At 28.7% G+C, this 21,864-nt stretch overlaps 1 pseudogene; it reads left to right on the top strand.

Annotated features, from left to right (window-relative positions):
• Positions 1-21,864, top strand: part of LOC123198107 — a 59,671-nt pseudogene that overhangs the window by 37,607 nt on the left and 200 nt on the right.

The following is a 21,864-nucleotide window of genomic DNA, read 5'->3' as shown; positions in this document are numbered from 1 at the left end:
TTTAAATAGGTAATTTAGATGTATGATAGGTGACAAACCACACTGTTGGTTTTATTCGTTGCCATTGCTTAAATTTTGGTGTAATACCAGTAATCATACTAGTATTGAGATGTCGTCCTTTGAAGTCTTATATGGCTATCCACCACCAATTCACATTTCTTATTTTCATAAGGATTCTAAGATTAAATTACTAGACAATGTGCTAACAATGAGGATAGAAACATTGTAAGCTTTCAAGCAACACTTGGAGAAGGCTTAACATCTAATGCAGATAATGACATATTGAAAAAAGGATTAATCAATCATTTTATATTGGTGACTGAGATTATGTTAAATTGCAATAGTAAAGATAAATAACCATGCATTAGAGAAGCTAGAAATTACAACCAAAATCTTTGGTCATTTTCAAGTTCAAGAGGTGATAAACAAGAAAGCTTATTAGCTTAAGCTACCATTAGAAGCACAAATTCATGATGTGTTCCATGTATCTCTTCTCAAGCCTGTCCATGCTCATGTGCAAGCTTCTCCCTTATTACCGTAACATATGTTGGTTGCTCCAATGAAGACCAAAGGCAATCCTCGACAAAAAGTTGGTTAAGAGAGCCAATGCTCCTGTTGTTAAGCTTCTAATTTAATAGCAAGAAAAACTTATTGAAACAACTAACTACAAAAGATATACAATGCAAATTTCTAGCATTCTTCCTTTGAGGACAAGAAGATTGAAAAGGGAATTTTGATGCGAACAAAAGAGTTAAGGTGACACTGAAGTGTTTGAATTTCATAGTAAAGGAAGAAGATGATAAACCAAGGAAAACGCACTATTTCATTGATGTCCATGTCTAGACAGGGTTGTTTTATTTAGTTTGTCTTATTCATTCTACGATGTCATTTTGTTGTTACAATTAAATGGTAAGTGAAAAAATATAAGCCGTATCGATTTGGAAAATCATTTTTTCTAATTAAGAATGTTATTCAAATGAAAAGACATTCATGCTTATTTTGCCAAAATATCAATACTCCTAACCTAAACCACACCAACATCTTTGCCATTTATTAATCCAAACTATAGTGGTCTCAATATAACTTTGTCCATAATTTGATTTGAATGGTTTTTTTATTTGTTATAATGTTACTGTTAAAGAATGTAATTCCTCGATGGGCTTATAAGGAGCGAGCTCAACCATGAGTTACTCACTGTAGTTTTTTATTTTTGTCAAATTTATTAGAAGGCGTATTATGGTGAGATATATATATATATATAATTAAAATAATATTGTAATTGATTTAAGCACTGACTAATGCAATGTGATTAAGATATTGAAAATTTGAAATTTTAATACTTACTTTTTGCTTTTCCAAAATCTTCACAAAATTCGAATAAGAAAACGTTCAGAGAAATTTTATTCAACTTCAAAGGATTGCTAATACAAAGAAAACACTTACCAAACGCACTTAGTTCTCTTCTAATAACATTCATACATATATACTACAAATTTTTGCATTATTTTGGAACATAAATATTACAATTCTTGAATCTTTTGCAACAATTATTGCACAAATTTGCAACCTTGCAAGAATTATTAAGCCATTTTGTTGAGTTTTATAGCTTTGCAAAAATAATTGAGCATCTATGCAAGCGAATTTGTTAGGAATCTTAAGTTTTTGCAAACTTTTCTTTTAAAAGTTTGTCATAAGTAGCAGTGCATTATTTGAGCAACTTTGTAGAAGCATTGATTTCATTAAATACCTTTGATGACTTTGGGAAACATGTTTTAATTAATTAATTCTCTTTTTTTTTTTCAACTTTCAACTTTGTTCAGGGAATCTTGTGCTTTTCCTTTATCTCTTTTACTTTTGCTTTTAGGAAAGCTAAATAGATATCACCTTCTTTGAGTAATTTTGAGCATGATTTTGACCTAACGGGTATCATTTGGATGAGTTCAAATGGCAAAGGATTTTTACAGAGATCTCCCAATGCCAAAAATTCATTAATTCTTTAGGAATCAATAATGGTTCCAAGCTTGATATCTTATATGAGCAATTTCTTGCCACAACATCTTGAGCCAACGGCTTTATGGGAAATTTGTCTTGATTGAATCTTCCTGAAAACATTAGAAAATTCCATAATAGTCATCCTCATTGTTTTGGGCATAATGGACTGATGAATTTGAACATCCTTTGTTTGAGTCTTTGTCATCATGTAATTAGGACAACAATTTTTTTAATTGGAATTGAGTTCTTCTTTTGATTAGGCTCCAACCAAGAAGATGAAGCCATTAATTTGCTTTGCAAGAATTTTACGATTTCTAGAGTGATTGCAATTGTCAGTTAGAAGGTGTTTGACAAATATGATTGAATTTTAACTTTGGTTACACGAGAATGATCACATTTTTTCCCCCATTTGATTTTAAATTTTCTTATTAATTGGGGAACTCGGCTGTTTGAACCAACAATTTTGTAATCCTATGAAAAAATCCATGAGAGATGGAACCTTGATGAAAAATAAAGCAGCAGTTGGGAAAGTGCTTCTTTTTGGGAACATTTAAAATTTGATATAAAGAAATTATAGGATTCTTGGACCAGTTATGGGAAGATATCCAGTATAAAACCAAACAATCTCTACCACTAAATAAACCAATATGGAAATTTGAAGATTGTGTATCATTAGAAATAGATCATCTATGAGTTTTTGAATTGATCATTTTGGCAGAGCAAGGCATGGAGCCATGCATTTTGGTAGTCTTAATATGTATACCCAAGAGGATCAAATATTTGGGAAAATTTCTTAGGTTTTGAAAGATCTTCGCCCTAATTAGAAAGATTAAGGACTTTTATGATATGTACACATGAATGAGTTATGAAATTTGGATCTTATTTGCTTTGATAATGTTTAACCTCACAAGAGTGAGAATCTACTAAAATGAATTCATAAAATTTTTTTTTTCTGAAATCACTTGGGATATAATGAAATCCTTTTTAAGAAACATTTTTAATCAAAGTTTTTGGATCTTCAATTTGAGAAATTGTTTTGAAATTTTTTCTTTTCTTCCTTCAGTGTTTTTCTCTTCAACAATGGCCAAAGCCATTTTTGGGGTTTGCCTTTTTGTTTTAGGTCTTTCTTTTATGTTTCATTTTGGGAAACAATTTCAAACCAAGTTTTAGTGTTTTAGAAAATTTGAACATAGGTGTTGTTGATTGTTTTTGGGTTGAGGAATTTTTAAGTGGCACGCTAACCTCCCTTGAAGGAATTCTCTGGTAAGAAAATCAGGTAAGGAATTAGCTCTCCTTTGACACATTTAATTTCAAAATAAAAAACACACAAAATTGCTTGCCATCATGTAAAAATATGTTTTGATGCAATATTTTGAACATGCTTTTATAAAACATTTTTTGCAACTTTACAATCAATATGCAAAATAAAATTTTTATTTATTAAATCATTTTGAAATTCATAAAACAATGGATAAAATCTCTTTTTCGATAATAAAGTAATTTTGTTAGGTTGGATTCCAAGCTTTTGATGTAAATTGAATTATTTGTTCTTTTTCATCTTTTAATTATTTTAAAATTCCTCCATAACCTATTTCTAAGGCATCAATTTCTACAATTTTAAATGTTTGTGGATCAACTATATGCAGCATGGCAATTGTATAGTTTGTTTCTTTATTTATCTGATTATATCAACATTAACAATTGTCCAAGGTTTCTAATTCTTTTATTTTTTAATCTATCATATAATGTGTTGGAAGCGTTTAATTTCATGCCAAATTGAATTCTGTAATTACTGTAAACATAAATTAACATACCCAACTTCAATTTCGTGACAAAAACCATTCAAATGCAACACAAGGTGTTGACATGAGTTATTTCTACGACCCCATTTGCCCAATACTATGTTATTTTTGGGAGACATGTTCTCTTTGTGTTTTAGGTTTTAAGAGTAGAAGAATTTTTCTTCTGTTATTAAAAATAGTGTCATCTCATTTGAAGAGGTAGTTCGGACATTTAAATAGATGTCCAACTACCAAAAACTCTCTTATACCAACTCACACATGATAGAAGAATCAAACCAAATACTTATCCACAAAAATCACATATGGCAGTACTTTTATACTTGCAAATGTGTTGTGCGACCTTGTGAGGAACCTACATTTGAGAGTTATCTGTTAGGAATAGCATAGCCACTTTAACCCAAATAAAAACAAAATAAAACATCAAGCTCGCAACACCCCAAACTTACTCAATAACACTAGCTCTTTTTAACCCTTCATTTATCATTGTATTATTTTTCAATGTATCCATTATCAAGTCCATTCTCTTATATGAGGGACATGATTGCCTGACCAACGAACACATGTAATATATAAGTTTTCTTCTTCTATTTGAAATTCTCAATTTAAACTTAGCTGTTTTTTTAGTCATATTTCGTAAACCGAATCATGTATAACCATAGGCATCAAGCTAAGATAACACCATTAAGAGTAAACATCAAACAACAACAAAGAGTCAAAGGGTACTAAGATCAAGTAATCTTTATAAAGTCTCACATAGTGAAAGAGTAAGGATTCATCCTCTCACTACTTCAACTAGTCGTCTTACTTATGTACACATGATATGAATCACGTGCTACAATGTGTATTTACTCAAATGTCATTCCTTATACTGTATAGAACTTAATTCAGTTGCTACACCCAACAGTTAACCTAAGTTTTTAACCATCTTTACACTTGCAAGTATTTATCTATATTAAAAACTCATATCTGGCACTCATAAGTTGTTTGGATGTAGGGAATCCAAATCAGTCATTTTTAAATATATTATCCATGACCTCATCTTGATTGATCATCAAAGCGATATTTTAACTTTGGTAAATCTTTTCTTGAGAAATTTATCTTACATTGGCACGTCTCTCAACACCACTTTTCTCAAGAATAATGTCTTATCTTTGTTCGTTTTCTCAACGTTAAAAGCGATTGCTCGTGTGAGTGAGTCAATCTCTAATTTATGTGACATAATCTTGTTGAGCTAAAAATGATATGTATGCAGTGAAAACCTAAGAATTTTGGGGCACAACTTCAAATAAAAAATAAACTTAAATTCATGGTTTTAGATATTATGTTACTAGTATAATATATAAGTCCAATAACTTATCAATCATAGTTTACTTAATCTAAGGCAATTCAAGAAATTCAACATATACAAGATATATTTTTCTTAAAACAATCTTGGTCAAAAGATTAGTGATCAGACTATGCATAAATTTATATTGTACGCTTATTCCTCTCTTGGAAATAAAGTCTCTTAGAACATTGTATCTAGTGTCATAATCTTGTTGAGCTAAAAATAATATGTATGCAGTGAAAACCTAAGAATTTTGGGGCACAACTTCAAATAAAAAATAAACTTAAATTCATGGTTTTAGATATTGTGTTACTAGTATAATATATAAGTCCAATAACTTATCAATCATAGTTTACTTAATCTAAGGCAATTCAAGAAATTCAACATATACAAGATATATTTTTCTTAAAACAATCTTGGTCAAAAGATTAGTGATCATACTATGCATAGATTTATATTGTACACTTATTCCCCTCTTGGAAATAAAGTCTCTTAGAACATTGTATCTAGTGTCGATATGTTTGGGTATCCTGTAATACTTGAAATTGATTATTTCAATAAACAACTATTACTCTAACAATATCGTCCTATTTATCCAAATTCACGAATAATTTTCTTAATCAAATAGTTTCTTGCACAATCATTGAATAGGCTATATACTCGACCTCCATTGTGGATAAAGATATGCATGTCTGTTTCTTATTGCTTCAAGATATGAGCTCTTTAAGAGTAAGAAAATATAGCCAAAAATTATTTGCGTTGGTCTAAATTACTTCTCTAATGGGTATCTAAATAGCTAAATCAAACGCAAATTCAATGTTTAATCACATAAACAAAAAATCCATATAGCCTTTTAAATATATTAATATTCTATAAACAACTTTTCAGTGCTCTTCATAATATTGACTTATATCGACTAACCAGCCCGATGACCAAAAACATATGTTTAGGCATGTACGTATCATAGCATACATAATACATCTGATGGCATTTGAATAAATAATCATTGACATTTCTCTGCTTCCATCTTAAGTTTTAGGATATATCTCTTGGCTTAATAATTCGTCATTTGACACAGGAGTATTAACGGGTTCACAGTTTACCATATTTGATTGTTCTAGAATCTTTTAAGCATTATACTCTTATGATAAAGTCAAAAATTTCTTTGAACAATCCCTCTAGATTTCAATTTCTAATATATAATTTGTTTTCCCACATCCTTTAGACAAAAGTATGGAAAACCATCCTTCGATAATCATCACATATTTCAAATCATTTTTAGCTATCTACACATCATCACACGCATTGATAGAATTACAAATTTGATATCAAACTTTGTCACATAGACATGGTGGTTTTGATTAATCATTTTAAAGTCATAAGAAATTACGTCTTATGAAATTTCAAGTACTAATGTCTAGATGATAGTTTTAGGTCATATAATGTTCTTAAAGGTTGCACACTCTACACTTCAGACTTATAATAATAAGATTTATACCTCATTTCATGTAACTTTCTTTACCAAGTTCTCCACTAAGAAAAGTTGTTTTGATATTCATCTGATGTAATTCTAAATTCAATTATGTTACTATAACTATAATCAACCATATTAAAGCAAAATTTATAAATGACAAAAACATCTTTCTTCACAATCTATACCTACTCATTAGGTATAGTTATTCGCTATAGGACAAAATTATATCTATTTATTAAGTTATTTGCCTTACGATTGATTCGAGGAACCCATTTGTCCTGATAGGTTTCCAACATAACTGTGAGTCAACCAAAACTTAGAATTGGTTTGTTTTTTATGTATTTCATCTCTTCTTCTAAAGCATCTTACCATTTTTCCTTATCAAGGAATGAGACAACTTCTTTTATGATTTTAGATTCTTCATCATCTTGGGGAGTGGATATGAAAACCTTGTTTTCAATTCAAAACGTCCATAAAGTATTTTTGGACATCCATTCCAAAATAGAATGAAGTTTAATCTTAATGTTTTTACTAAGTTGAGATGGACGAAGCAAGCAATTGAGGATCATCGTTCTCACTATCTAAAATAGTTTAGAGCTAAATTGCATTTGCTCCAACTGTCTGAAATAAGTATAGGTATTATCTCTTAAGACTCAACTAATGGTCATTAAGATGTACCTATCCTTATTCTTCTCTCATCTTATTCAAATAAAACCTTTTATCAATATCATCCTTATTAGGAAAAATATCCTCTATGAACGTAGTATCTCTCAATATAATTTCAATTAATCTTCTAGTAGAATCCTTGGTATGTTCAGCATATCTGATAAAAGTACATTCTTTTCTTTTTGGTGTTAGTTTTTCAAACTTATGGAGAAAAACTATGGATAAACATTACTAACCACTAAGATTGCAATCAAATCACTCAGGTTTACCATATAACCATAACTCATAAAGAGTGAAAGCAACTGATTTAGTAGGTATTCAGTTAGGTACATAAGAAGTAGTTAATGTCATATCATCAAAAAGTGATGTTGATGTTTTGCTTATGTCATCATTGACCTAACCATTTCCAATAGAGTTTAATTACTCTTCTTAATTACACTATTTTGTTGCGAAGTTCTTGGAATTATTATCATTATACTATTCCTTTTTTATTACTCAGTTCTTCGAACGTTTCAGATAAATGCTTAAGACTTCGGTCAGTTTTTAAAACTCTTATTCATTTTGTCTAATTGATTCTCAACCTCATTATATATATAGTGTCTAAAGCAATCTACTACTTTTCACTCATGGTAAATCAAGTAGACAAAATTGAATCGAGAATAGTCATCAACACAAATAATGAAATATGAGATACTTTCTCAAGCTTTACATTCATAGAAAACACATATACCTAAGCATATAAATTGCAAAGAAAGTCAATCTCTTACAACTTGGTTAAATGGTTTTTTTTTCTAGTAGCTTTTCCAGTTGGGCAATGCTCACACGTAAATAGTTCTATTTATGTGAAAGTTCCTTATAAACTTTCATGGGCTAATTTATTCAATCTATCTTGGCCAACGTGCCCTAATCAGGCATGTCTTATATTTGCATTCATATCTATACATATAAGAGAAATAAATAATGAAAACTAACACTATCCTAATGAAGGGTGACAAATACCATATAACCATTCAACCAACAAAACAAACCAAATCTATAAAAGTCAATTTTATTACATTTTGATAAAGCACCCAGAGAAATTTAAATTATATCCTATTTTAAGAAGAACAAGTACTTTGACTAAGATTCGTCAAATATTTGAAGTATATTAGATTTCATATAGGTAAAGGATTCGACCACCTTGTAAAACTCATTTGCCTGTATCAATTCCTCTTGCTACAACCCTTGTGTTGTTGCCTACATATATTCAATTCACCTTCTTTAGAATTTGACAAAAATCTATTTAAAGATTTTCTATCATGAGCTACTTAGTGGCTTCTAAGCCGATAATTTATGTAAGATAATACTCAATTAATATCACAATACTGGAAAATAAAGTTTTATCATTTTATGAAGAATGAGATAAGATCATTTTCATCTCTGTTCATTCACTGGCAAAATAACTCTCGTTGCTTCTATTGTAACTATTCATTTTGTTTCTATCTCTTCTGCCAATACATTTGTCATTCTCTCGTTTCAATTCCTTGTTCTTGTTCTTTGAGCATTATATAATCTTTTTCCCCTACTTGGACTTAGCCTACTTTTGAAACTTTTAGAACTCGACTCTATAACACATGTATGAGTATTAAGTCTAATTGCCTCATGGGTTCTTATCCTCTAGTTTTATGTGGTAAGAAATACTAACAAAAGTCTTTATATTCTTATTATGGATCATATGTACCATCATACGCTCTCACTTTTGAGAAGAGATCGATCTGTTATATGAACCTATTGTTCATTTGTTAGGTTACGCTCTCACTTTTGAGAAGAGATCGATCTGTTATATGAACCTATTGTTCATTTGTTAGGTTACACCTAGCTGACTTCAGTTCCATAATCATATATGAGATTCTATCAAATTTAATGATCAACTGTCTTCATTTAAGGGTTATAATTCCTCCGAACTTTTCTATCAAAACTATACTTATGACATATGCAGTTGAGTATTACTAATACTCGTACACCAAATCGTTATTCATGGAACAAGTCAAGATATCACGTGACGTAAGTCTTCTTTCTTACATGCATAACATACGTCCACATCACATTTGTGTAAGGCACCATTCAGTTCCTATCCCTTAGTCTAAAGCTTTTTGCTTATCTAGGATATTGTGCATTATTAAATGTTACATTGTAATTATCGCTATTTAGTATCATTCTCATTCAAATCGGTCTTCATGTCCTAGAATGTTAAGGTTAACTAGATCAAATAGATATATATTAGACACAACTCAATCAACACAACCAAATACAAATGAATTATCGTAATTACGTATTAAAATTGAAAATATCTCACATAAGACACAGAATTGAAAGTTCACTATATTCTCAATCATCTTCCATAACTCAAATGTTTGATATTTTAAAATTTAATCTAATTGTGCCAATATTGATTCTGGATGTGAATTTCACTAAATTTTACCAATCTCAGAATTCTTGCATTTAACATATATAAAGTATACGATACAACAAATATATTATCTATTATGACCAGGACCATTTCATCAATTTGTATCATTCTCATAGTCACTTTATCTAGAATAAAGCCTCTATGAAATTTGTAGTCGGTCAACTACCTTGCATTTCATTAATTTGGGAATAACGTCAAAATAGTGGATATTCTCTCGTACATTACTAAGCACCATAACTTGCTAAGAAAAATTGCTCACACATTATCACATGCGAAAATATGGTCCTACGTGCCTTCATACATCAAGTTAATGTTGCACACACTGAAGTAGTGCATGCATACACATTCACATGTCAGGAGTGAGTGACACATGTCATCAACTGTTAGGGAAGACTGTCACGCACTCACACACGTTGGTGATCACAAATTGACTGTTAACTGCCATTAACCGATCAACTAACCCAATTGGGCATTGACCAATTTGGCCTATTAACCAAAAGGTTTTATCAACCCGTTGATGAAACCTTAACTTTTTCATTGTCCAATTCACTATTCTCGACCAACCATCAATGACAAGACCATAGGGCTTTTGAAGCTCTCTGATTGATCGTTCTTTTCAAACCGATGATAGCCTCCAACATAGTCAGAATCTGACAAAATGATGGCTTGCACGATGCTACATGGGTCACAACTTTTAACTCTGAATCCATCTATTCAAGCTAAATTTGATGCGATTTTTCAATTCAAGACATGTATAATAAGTCCAGCAATCATTCTAGCATATTTCTAATCTCTAATTTCATGCAATTTTGGTCGAATTTAATTCATACCCAAAACAAATTTTACCAATAATTTTAATTACAAAATCAAAATTCAAATCATAGAATACATAATTTAATTCATAGAAAACATGACATATTCACAACCTATTTTCTGATACAATTGTTGGAAACATTTAATTTCATGCCAAATTGAATTTTCTAAATACTGTAAACATAAATTTGCATACCCAACTTCGATTTTGTGATGAAACTCATTCGAATAAGGCACGAGGTGTTGACATGAGTCATTTTCATGACCCTTTTGCCCACATACTATATTCTTTTTGGGAGGCATGATCTCTTTGTGTTTTAGGTTCCAAGAGAAGAAGAATTTTTCTTCTATTATTAAAAATATTGTCTTCTCATTTAGGGAGGCAATTTGAACATTTAAATGGATGTCCAACTGCCAATAACTCCCCTATACCAACTGCCCTTGACAGTTAAAATAAATTGGGTCAGGTCGACTTGTCATGGGTTGACCTAGACCTAATATAAAGGTTTACATGTTTGGCTTAATTTTAGATAAAAATCCATGACATAATTAAGACTTCCTAAAAATCTTTGTAATTGGTTATTGTCATTTATTTAATAAGGAAATTTATTTCCAAATTCTATTGATCTTTTGATATGTATTATTGTTTCGTTGTGTATATTGTGTCCTAAAAATGTTATGTTTGTTGAAAAAGACTTATTTTTGTTTTTGAAACTACTAATCCATTTTGTTTAATGGATAAATGTTCAAATATGTTTAAAATGTTGACTTATATCAAATAAATATATTATAACATCATCTATGTATACAATTAAAAACTTTGAATAGGGATTAATGATTTCAATTATTATTCTTTGAAATTCTAATGGAGCATTTTTTAGTCCAAATGGCATCGCATTCAATTCATATTGGCCAAATGATACCGTGAATGCAATTTTGTATCTACCCTTTTAATCAAACTGAATTTTCCAAAAAACCGATTTTATGTCAAATTTTGAGAATATTTTAGCATTACACAATTTTTGTAATAAATTTCTTTTATTTGGTATGGGGTCTTTTATCTATTTTAAGGTTTTGTTCAAATGTTTGTAATTTATTAGTAATATTGAGACTCCTTTTTTCTAATTTAGCATTTTTCTAGACTTAAAAAGCTAAACAACTCTATGGGGATTTGTTTGGTCTTATTAATTTCTTTTTTATAATGTTCTTCTAACTCAACATTCATTTCGATTGGTCATATTTTTGTGGGGATATATTTTTCATCGAAAAAATTTTTATAGGGTAATCATACAATATGCTTTTTGCTTTCCCAAAAAGCATTCGGGATATAAGAACTTATTTGATTTATCATTTTAGTTTTTAAGTTTAAAATTTTTTATTAAATTTCTTTTTGTTGGAGTTGGTTTTCAATTCTTTGTTGTTTAAATTCATCTTTGAAATATTGTATATATTTTTTTTATTTTAAATAGTATCATTTACCCTTTTTTTTGTAGTGGATATTTCTTGTAGTATGTTAAGGTTTCTTTATATTGGTTTGTGAATAAATTCAAAAATTATTGCTTCTTCTATTATATTGATTTTGATTCCGATTTCATCAACTATGAATAGTTATATCAATTCTATGACAGTTGTTCCTAAAATCATTGTTCTTGATAAATCTTTTACTAAAATTAAGGTTGTTTTATTACAATTTTTACTCTTATATACCATTTTTTGTATGAAATTAGTGTCAATATGTTTAGAAATTCTTCTTGATTTTCTTCTTCTTCTTATTCAAATTCAATATCTTCTTATTTCTCTTTTCCTTTTCTTAATGAATTAATTATTTATGAATTAATTCTTTATTGTTCTTTGAATTCTCTATTTCATATTTCATTAGTTGGATTTCTTTAGTCAAGTCTTCCATGATTGGTTTCTTTTTATCATGTTTTTCAAATTTGTCAAAAATATCTTTGAAACTATAAGCTTTGCAAATTTTTATTTTCTTTATATGTTTGTCAATTGTTGATTTTAACTTTTCTTAATTTTTTTTTAGAGATTAGGGTCTTCAATTTTGTTTACTACTTCTAATAAGAATTCTTTATCTTACTTACCCAAAAAAAAAAAAATTCTTGATCTTTTAGTAAAACATTTATTTTATTTTCACTTAAATCTTATATCTCATCTATTTGAATACTAGAATTTGACGTGTTTTTTTTTAGATAATTCATTGTTAGAAGATTCCACCATTAGCGTTTTTATCTTGGTTAAAACTTTTTCTTCTAATTCTAATTATTTAATCTTTTTGCTTGATTGACAATATTTAAAAGTATGACCTTATTTTCCACATCTCTAGCATGCATAATGTCTATATGGTTTTGTTACTGTTGTTTATTCCTTTTTGTTTTGTTTTTTAGGGGAATATTTTCTTCTTTTTTTTTGTGAATTTTCTTTCAAAATATGATTTTGTTTTGTAACATTGGCCATTACAATCTTTGTATTTTTTATTTTTTCTAGTGTTTTATAAGGTATGGGTTTTATGCTAAGAATCAAATTATTCACAAAATGTTCCTAATTCTTTGCCTAATTGATTTTTTTTCTTTTTGTCTTTGGTAGACTAATTTTTCATCTTTGTATATTTTTCATTCTAACCTTTTACACAAAACTATGTAATTGAACATAAAGTAAGTCATCATAAGAAATTACTCCATCATATTGTTTTCTAATTTCTTCTCTAACTTTTTCTTCTAAAATATTTGGTAATCTTGTTAAGAATTTGACTTTCTAATAAACTTTGTCACTATCTAACATTTGCATTACTCTTATGAAGAATATTTCTTTATATCACCTATAATAGTGGAGAGTTTTATATTTCAAGCTCATTAATGACGCTTGACTTTTATCTTTAATAATCACAAGATCTGTTACAAAATGATAAGTGATTGCAAAATATCAAAATATTTACGACATTTTGGATGGTTTTTCTTTCTTTATCTAAAATTGGTGTTCCATTGTCATCAACTTTTACGACATTCATTATTAAATTTTGTTGTTTTTCTTTGAGATAACTGTCCCACCAAGCTTTTAAGGAGCTGGTAAATCAACAATTAATAAATGGGCTATTTCATTTGAAAGTTGAGTTTTGCTTTTTAGGCATTGCTTACCATTTTCATTTGTTGTAATATTGTAATTATAATATAGTTAGACATTTCATCTATGTTCCATTCATAAATTGAATTAGCATTGTTTTTTTTTTTTTGGTTAAATTAATGGTGATTCTTCTAACACAAGATCAGATGTCAAAGTTCTAGGGTAATAAATTTTTTGAGGTTTTTCCAATTCATTTTATTTATTTGTAGTGAATTGTTTGTCAAGTCTACAAAAGAATTTGTTTATTTTATAAAACCAACCATTTTCTATGAGACAGATTGAAGAGTGTCCGGAATAATTAGATTTGACTTTGAGATTCCTAATCCTAATTGGTCAATTATTCTATATATTTCTTGTACAAATTTATCTTTATTTGAAAGATCTTTTATGAAATTTTTTGGAATTTCGTGAGGCGTCATGATTAAAAATTAAACAAACTTATAAACTACAAAGATTTTCATATTGCTTAATTCCAATATCTAACTCTATAAGAATAAATATTCAAGGAATAAATAATTCTTCAAATATTTCGAGATTGTGCTATTTAGTCCAAACACTTTCATAAGGAGATGATGAAGGGTTTCGCAAGAAATGTCTCCAACTCATTCTCAAATGACTAACTCTCTCAAAAATATACCAGAATTAAATATGATAAAAAAAAAATTGAAATATACAAAGAATTATTAAGAAAAGAATTTTATCTTAAAATAAATAAATATAAGAGAAAACAATTTTTTTAGATATACACCAAGAAGAAAGAGGTCAAATTCAATAAGACTATTACGATTATTTAAAAGAAAACTTTGTACTTATATCTATTTTCTAATGGTTCTATAATAAATAAATAATTAGTGTACATGACAAAAAAAAAACATGGGAAACTGTAAAAAGAAAAAAAATTTAAAAATTTGGAATCTCTACATCCCCGCTAAGATAAATTTTAATATCTTTTAAAGGAATAATTTTAGCCGCAAACTCATTCAAGGTAAAAGAAGACTTAGACAAAATCACTGGAAATGATATAAAAAATATTATATAACAAAATAATTATATAAACTAACATCTAGAAATGATACGACACCAATTAAACAAGATTGGAGATTGTTAATCAATTAATTACTAAGGATATACATATTGTTGTTGGACATTCGAGGACGAAATATGGGCTTCTTGAGAAGCATAAGAATTATGTTGTTCGTGCTAAAGCTAAGCTTATCACCAGAAAGAGGAGACTTCACGTATGCCATTCTGATCTTTTTATTTAATTTGGGCTTCTGTATTTTCCTTCTTCATATGTTAGTTTCATGACTATGTTTTCTTGCTAATGTGTTTGCATTACAAAGACTCAAACAGAAAGATGCTTTAGAAATCCTGATGAAATTTACTCTAGGGTGATCAAAAGAAAAACTGTAGCTGGATTTCATAGACCAGAGTAACGCAGATATTCTAATTTGACTGGTTAGTTTTTATTTTATTAGAATGAGGCAAACAAGTACACTCAAGAAGAATTATTGTTGATGAAGACCCGACATATTCTTCAACAGCCACAAAGTGAAAAAGTCTACATGAATTGTTTTTTTATTGCACTGTGTGGTGGTTATGAGTGTTGCTATTCTTTTCCTTAAATTGCTGTGCTAATTTAGTCAGAATATATCGTTTGGTGTAGACAACTGAAAAATTAAGAAACATTTTGCACTTTCTGGATAATAATCCGGCATTCAGACATGTTTATAGCTCACATGACATTTATTTTATCTAGTATAATTGCTTTTATTTGATAAGATAATTAATTTTAATAATGTTTTCAATATCAAAATTATATTAGTTAATGAGAAGATATAACTTTTTATGATGAAAGCATGACTATATACAATAAAAAAAATATGACTCATTGTAAAGATATAACTTTTAATAGAAAGTTAAAATTAACACTATAAATAGGACTTAGTTCTTTCTCTACCCCTTACAACAAAACAACAAAATTACTAAAAATACTTGAGTTTTTTTGCATCTTCAAGAAAAGGGTTAAATGAGAGAAATCAACATTCTCCAAATTTCTTCATAATTCTTTATATGTTTTGTACAATTCATAATACAATGGATCTAGATATGTTTTCTATCTTCAAATTATGTGAAAAACATAAAATTTAAGATTTATAGGCATGATAGTTTGATATTCAATTATTTCTTTATGAATGTAATTATGACTTAGATGTGGTATTAGAGCATGGGTTAGAAACCCATGTTTTTCTATCAAAGAGTGTTGATTTAACATATTGTTAAAATCTTAAATTTAGAAACTCATGGTTTATAATGTATCAAGGAATGATTTCAAATTATATATTATGATGATTTAAATGTTTATAATTTAAATTTTATATTATGTAATTAGTTAGTCATTAAAGTGATTAATCTTAATGTCAATAAGTTTTAAATTATAATTTATCGTTATTTTAATTTACCGACAAACTTTTATGTTTAATGAGGATATTAAGATTATGCAATGATATTTGTTCATAGGTAAATTGAAGTTTGCATTATGAGATGTTTCAGGATTAGTCCAAAGTTTAATTAATAGTTCTTATAATTGGCAAATATGATTGTGGTAATTAGTATGTTCTATTAGTTTTACTTTGCATATCCAAAGATAACAACATAGATCTAACTAGTGCATATGTAGTTACCAATTATTGTTTATAGTTGTATATTTTAGTAACTGTAATGTACTTCATGTTTTATTTTGAATTTGAATTTAATGAGATAACTTGTATAACTCAAAACATTAATGTATGAGAATTTTAATTTTATTTGTAGTATTTATACCCGTTTCACTTCGTTTGCATGCTTCTTTGATCTTTTATGTAATGGATTAAATTTCTCTTATTGGAGTGAAAAAGTCTAGTTTCATTTAGGTGTTCTGGATCCCGATTTGACACTCCAAATTGAGAAACCTATTGCTACTATTGATGAAAGTAGCGATGATGAAAAAACTTTATATAAAGCTTAGGAAACATTGAATAGATTAAGTTTAATGTTTATGCAAATGACAGTTGCAAACAATTTAAAGTCATCTCTTCCTAAAATTGATTTTGCTAAGGAATTTAAAAAATTTGTAAAAAAATATTCTCAAACTACTGATAAGTCACTTGTTGGTACATTAATGAGTACTTTGATCGCTATGAAATATGATTGTTCATGTATCATGCATGAGCATATCTTGAGATGAAAAATTTAGCAACAAAATTAAGGACGTTAGGAATAAACATGGATGAGTACTTCTTAGTACAATTCATACTTAATTTCTTGCCTCATGAACAATATGGGCTATTTCAAATGAATTACAACATTATAAAGGACAAGTGGAATGTTAATGAATTGACTAGTACACTTGTTCAAGAGGAGACAAGGTTAAAGAATCAAAAAGCTCATTCTGTTCATTTTCTAAGTCATCAAGAAGCTGAAAAGAATTCTAAAAGGAAAGGAGGAAATAACAAGAAGAAAGGTTTTCACAACCCAAAAAAATCTTTAAAGGTTACCCACAAGAAAGAACATAGGACTAGTAAGTGTCATTTTTGCAAGAAAGTTAGGCACTTAAAGAAAGATTGTCTAAAACGTAAAACTTGGTTTGAAAAGAAAGGTAAGCATTCAACTTTAGAATGTTTTGAGTCAAACTTTACTAAAATTCCTCATAATACTTGGTGGATTGATTCTAGTTCCATTACTCATATTTCAATTATGATGTAGGGATTCCTTACAATCCAAACCATCAGGCCAAATGAAAGTTTTGTGTTCATAGAAATAAAACCAAAGATTGCAGGCATTGGCACTTATCATTTAATTTTAGACATAAGACACTATTTAGATTTGTTTAATACTCTTTATGTACCTACACTTTCCTGTAACTTAGTTTCTTTAAAAAACTTGATGTAGCTGGATTTTCATTTAAGTTTGGTTTTGGATCTTTTAGTTTATTTAAGAATAATAGTATTATTGGTTCTGGAATATTATGTGATGGTCTCTACAAGTTTAAACTTGACAATAGTTTGTTTAGACTTTAATGATCTTGCATCATAATGTTGGCAGTAAACGTAGTTCAGTTGATAAGAATTATGCTTACTTTTAGCATAAACATTTGGGTCATGTTTCCAAAGAATGGTGCTAAAATTAGTAAAGAATGAAATCCTTCCAGAATTAGATTTTACTAATCTTGATGTGTGTATTTATTGTATTAAAGGAAAACAAACAAAACACACTAAAAAGGAGCCACAAGAAGCATACTAACTTATTGAGATTGTACACACTAATATTTGTGGACCTTTTGATACTCCATCTTTAGATGAAGAAAAATATTTTATCACTTTTATTAATGATTTTTCACATTATGGATATGTTTATCTATTACATGATAACTCTCAATCAATTAATGCATTTGAGGTATATATTATAGAGGTTGAAAGGCAATTAGATAAAATGGTGAAAATTGTAAGGTTCAACAGAGGTGGTGAATTTTATGGAAAGTTTGATGAATTAGGATAATGTCCAGGCCCATTTTCCAAATTCCTTGAAATACTTTCGTGTTCAATACACAATGCCAAGTACCATCACAACAAAATGGTGTTACAAAAAAGCATAATCGTACCTTAATGGAAATAGAACAGAGGTTGAAAGGTAATTAAATAAAAAAGTGAAAATTATAAGGTCCAATAAAGGTAGTGAATATTGTGGACATTTTAATGAATTAGGACGATGTCCAAGTCCATTTACCAAATTCCTTGAAATACATGGTATTGGTGTTCAATACACAATTCTAAGTATACCACAACAAAATGGTGTTGCAAAAAGTTCATGGTGTCAATGGGCCGGGTTGGGCTGGCTCTAGCTCGGCCTATCGAGCTAATGGGCTGGGCTAGGCTGGGCCCGAGGCCCAAACAGTAATAGGTCTTTGGGTCAGGTTGGCCTATTGATATATAAAGGCCCAAGGCCCGACCCATATAATAATCTTAATTGAGCCAAATCGGGCTTTAATCCGGGGGGGGGGGGGGCTGGGCTGGCCTATTTAATCAATTTTTTTTTTTTAATTTTAATTAAAATTTTTAAACACTTCATGATGAAATACCAACAATGAACTACCTATAGTTCAACCACAAGAAATACCATTAAGAATATCTCAAAGAGAAAGGAGATCTATTATTTCTGATAACTATGTGGTTTATTTTCAAGTGTTAGGAATTGACTTATGAATTGATAATGATCTAGTTTCATTTTTGCAAGCCATGAATTGTAATGATTCTACTAAATGGTTAAATGCCATGGAAGAAGAGTTAAAATCTATGGATCAAAATCAAGTTTGGGATCTTATTGAATTACCCAAAGGATGTAAAAAGATTAGATTTAGATGGGTCTTTAAGACCAAATGAGATTCAAAAGGTAATACTGAATGACATAAAACCAGACTTGTTACTAAGGGTTTTACTAAAAAAGAAAATATTGATTATAGAGAGACTTTTTCACTAGTCTCTAAGAAAGGTTCTCCTAGAATCATCATGGCTTTAATGGCTCATTACAATTTAGGATTACATCAAATGGATGTTAAAATTGTTTTTCTTAATGGAAATTTGGAGGAAACGGTTTATATGGATCAACTTGAGGGTTTTTCAATTAAAGGAAAGGAACACATGGTGTGTAAATTAAAGAAATCAATATACAAACTTAAATAAGCCTTACAACAAGGGTATTTTAAGTTTAATGATATAATCATTTCTTTTGGTTTTCAAGAAAACACTGTTGATCAGTGAATAAATAAGAAGGTTAGTGGGAATAAATTTATTTTTTTTCTTATTTTGTATGTAAATGATATATTTTTTACTAATAATGATTTTGATTTATTATATGGAACCAAGAAATATCTATATGAGAATTTCGAAAGGAAAGATATGGGAGAGGCAACCTATGTGATTTGAATAGAAATATTTCATAATAGATCACAATGATTGTTAGGATTCTCTTAAAAGGCTTATATCAATAAAATTCTAGAAAGATTTAAGATAGATAAATTTTTAACAAAAGTAGTTCCAATTAAGAAAGGGAATAAATTTAACCTCATGCAATGTCCAAAAAATGAACTAGAATGAGAGCAAATGAAAAATATGTGTTATGCATCAGTTGTGGGGAGTTTGATATATGTTCAAATTTGCACCAAACCAAACATTAGCTTTGTTGTTAGAATGCTCGACAGATTTCAAAGTAATCCAGGATTATATCACTAGAAAGCTACAAAGAAAGTTCTAAGATACTTGCAAAGAACTAAGAATCATATGCTCACTCATAGAAGGTTTCATTGTCTTGAGGTGATTATATTTAGATTCAAATTATGTTGGATGTATCTATATGAGAAAATCTACATTTGGTTATTTGTTCCTATTAGTTAGAGGAGCAATTTCATGGAAGAGTGCGAAATAGTTTGTCATTATTGCATCCACTATGGAAGCTAAGATCGTGGCATTTTTTAAGGCCATCATTCATGGGTTATGGTTATAGAACTTTATTTCAGAACTTGGGGTTGTCAATAGTATTGTTAGGCTATTGAAAATTTATTGTGATATCTGTATTGCAATTTTCTTTTCTAAAAACAAGAAGTATTCTAAAGGTTCTAAACATATAGAAATAAAATAGTTTGCCCCTAAAGAAAAAGTTTAGAAACAAAAAATGTTAATTGAATACATTAACACTAATCTTATGATTGTAAATCCTTTAACAAAAATACTACCTTCCAAAAAATTTAATGAACATGTTGAAAGGATGGGTATTATTATACGTCATTAATAATATTGTATAATATTTATATTAAGTTTATTTATATGACACTCTAAGCACATTTATGTATTTATGATATTTTCTGTTTTCTATTTGTATCCCTAATTGCTTAGATAATATTGACAGGAAAAATCTTATAACATTAAAGTTTGACTATTATGATTATTTTTATTAACGATCATATTAAATTGAAAGTCAATGTTATGGTACACGGAAGGGATTGTATCATGAAAATGACATACAACCCTAATGACTAGTATTAATATTTCAGTCTAATAATGATATAATATTATAACCAATATAAGAAAGATTTTGGTATAAGATTTTGTTATAAAATTTTGTGCACATTACCTCCTTATTAAAATTATGAAAGCAATATAATATGAGTCAAGTAGAAGAATGTAAAATTTATGGCTTACATGACATTTATTTTATCAAGTATAATTGCATTTATTTGATAAAATAATTAATTTTTAATAAGATTCTTAATACCAAAATCATATTGGTTGATAAGAAGATATAACTCCTTATAAAATTAAAAAAATGTCACTTTTTATAATTAAAAAAATAACTCTTTATAAAGAAAAGATATGACTTATTATAAGGATATAATTTTTGATAGAAAGTTACAATTAACATTATAAATAGAAGTTGACCTTTTCTCTACCCCTTACAACAAATCAACAAAATTACTACATACTTAAGTTTTTTCCCATCATCAAAAAAGGGGTTAAGTGAGAGAAATCAATATTCTCCAAATTTCTTCTACAATTCTCTTTATGTTTTGTATATTTTAGAATTTAATGGATTCATGTCTGTTTTCTATCTTCAAATTATATAAAAAATATGAAATTTAAGATTTATAGACATGATAATTTCAATTATTTCTTTATGAATGTAATTATGGCTTCCTCTGGGTGAGCTTACAAAACCCACTATGTCAAAAACTTTGGCCTTCTAAACCAATATTATAAGGGTTCATGACCACCAAGAGCATGGGCTTTCAGTGTCACGAAGCAGAAGTTTCAGATTCATCCATCTAGCGCAGACCAACGAAAAGCTCTCTGCTGCCTTTAAATTTTGGATGAAACTTTAACATAAACTAACATTTGTACCTGCAGTAAGGCACTTTTATGGGTTCATTCTGTGCTATAAATTATCTAGCATGATACTAGATTTTGATTATAGCTGTAGAACAAGAAAGAGTTTTCGGTGGCACGGTGCAGGAAGACTTCTTGTTACTGTTGAAGATATTTTCTTCATCTGTTGTCTATATTAATGTATTCATAATTTTATTATTCTTATTGCTGTGGATCATCTCAACAGTTTAGGCAATTAGCATCATTAGTTGTTTGCCCTCTTTGTATTTAATTTTCCTTTCAACAAGAATCTTCTAGTG

Source organism: Mangifera indica, chromosome 15 (genome assembly GCF_011075055.1).
Source record: "Mangifera indica cultivar Alphonso chromosome 15, CATAS_Mindica_2.1, whole genome shotgun sequence".
Classification (NCBI taxonomy): domain Eukaryota; kingdom Viridiplantae; phylum Streptophyta; class Magnoliopsida; order Sapindales; family Anacardiaceae; genus Mangifera; species Mangifera indica.
Note: the sequence above shows the minus strand (reverse complement) of the source record. Positions and strands in the feature narration are given on the sequence as shown.